Source organism: Aureococcus anophagefferens, assembly GCF_000186865.1.
Source record: "Aureococcus anophagefferens unplaced genomic scaffold AURANscaffold_154, whole genome shotgun sequence".
Classification (NCBI taxonomy): Eukaryota; class Pelagophyceae; order Pelagomonadales; family Pelagomonadaceae; genus Aureococcus; species Aureococcus anophagefferens.
In genome coordinates, this window is record NW_008705701.1 from 7,862 (window position 1) to 9,274 (window position 1,413).

Here is a 1,413-nt window from a genome sequence, read left to right on the forward strand (position 1 = left end):
AAGGGAGAGAGCTGGTGCGTTTGGCGAGGAGTCACCCCTAGTAGGCTGCTAGCCGCTTAAAGACTCCTCTCTGAGTCCGAGCCGTCGTACCTCGAGGCCGGAGCGCAGGCGGCGCTCAGCAAGGAGCGCGAGAAGGCCGCCGTGCGCGAGCTGCGGATTGACGCTCGGAAGGTCAAGGACGACGGCACGCCGCGCGCCGCGTCGTTCTTCTGCGTCGACCGCTTCTCGTCGGCTTTTCTCTCCACGATCCCCGTCGAACGCCGCGTCTTCTCCGCGCCCGAGTGGGGCGAGGCGAACGCGTGCTACTTCGGCACGCCGAGCCCCCTCTGCGCGCCGCTCATCGGCCGCACGCTGCCCGGCGGCGCGAAGCTCGACGCGTACGGCGCGAAGCTCAGCACCGAGCACTCGGTCCTCAACCTCGAGTCGCGACGCACGGACTACCACAACGCGGTGCTCGCCCAGATCCACGACTCGGCGCGGCAGGCCGGGCTCCCGGCCCAGCGCGAGCCGCGGGGCTTGCTCTTCTCCACGGGCCTCACGGCCGCGGGCCGCGCGCGGCTGGCTTCGGAGCGCGACGCGGCCGTCATGCTCGGCGACGCGCGTGACGCCACCGCCGGCGACGGCGCGGGCGTCAACCGCGCGGCGCTCGTGCCCTTCTCCAACGTCGAACGGCGCGTCAAGAACGTGACGCCGGACCTCGCCGTCGAGCCCCTCGACAAGGTCCGCCGCATCTTCGACGTGAAAACGCTTGCCTGGTCCGCCGCCGACTCGAACTACTACTCCACCGCGGCGTCCGCGCGGAGAGGCGCGTCGCCCGTGGACAAGCGGGCGTCCTACGTCGACAACGAATACAAGGCGCACGCGAAGCAGATCGACGTTGAGATCAACGGCGTCTCCGACGGCCCGATGCTCCGCGCGCTGAGCTCCCTCGGCGGCTGCGTCGGCCTCGTCTTCGGCCAGTTTTCCGAGGCCTCCAAGGACGTCTCGTCCCTGCTCGCGGACGTCGCGACCGCGCTCTCCGAGTCGCGTTGGATCTCCATGGGCTGCGCGTGCCCCGACCAGGCGAAAGCCCTGCTCAGCAACTAGCTCCACCGCGAGTGGGGCACCACCGCCGCGAAGTACCGCGCGCGCTACCTGATCTCCGGCCTCAAGTTCGTCGACGGCACCTGGACGTCCAAGGCCCGCGCCCTCTCCCACCGACTCGAAGACGACGCGCGCCGCCTCGCGGACCGCGCCGCCCTCGCCACCCTCACGACCAACCTCCGCTGCGACGGCTAGGGGGCGGCCTCCGGCCGCCACCTGGCTCGGCTCGCCAAGGTACCCCACGAACCCCCCTGGATAAGGTTACAAGAGGCTCTCCAGCGGCATGCGCGTAGTCGGGGTGCGTCGCCTACTAGTAATGCGCTAGAGAGA